Raw genomic sequence first — 648 nt, forward strand, 5'->3', positions numbered from 1 at the left:
CCACATATATATATATATATATATATATATATATATATATATATATATATATATATATATATATATATATATATATATATATATATATATATATATATATATATATAATTTTGTTCATCTGAATTTTAACCCAAAATAAGACAATTTCCCAACTCCAAAGAAGAAACGCAATCTACTTTCCCTTAAGCCAGATTAGTTTTTCAAGACAAAAATTCGATCCCGAACCTCTGTTCAAAAGTCTATATTCGGCATAACCATCCGAGGACCTCACAGAATTGCGAAGTAATCTCCAGACTCAAAAGTTAGTGCATTATCCCTTGATTGAAGCTTAAACTTGTTGCTCCATTTCTCTTGGTTACTGAGCAAAACACAATTATTCCCTTTACTCTCCTCTCTCTGCTACTGCCATAATACAGTTATCCTTGTATTTCAGTAATTCACTGACATTTTTATTCACCTATTTATTAATTTGTTAATTTATCAGTTTTTCTAATAAATGATCTCCTCTTTCTGTATTTCCTTTACTTTCTGTTACTTCTTTCAAATGAAAACCATCATATTCTTTGGCAGATTCTTGAATTTCAAGTCATTGGCCCCTGGGGCTTGTTCCGTATGCATAAGGTTCGTCTTCTGAATAATAATAATAAT

This window comes from Macrobrachium rosenbergii, chromosome 15 (assembly GCF_040412425.1).
Source record: "Macrobrachium rosenbergii isolate ZJJX-2024 chromosome 15, ASM4041242v1, whole genome shotgun sequence".
Taxonomy (NCBI): Eukaryota; Metazoa; Arthropoda; class Malacostraca; order Decapoda; family Palaemonidae; genus Macrobrachium; species Macrobrachium rosenbergii.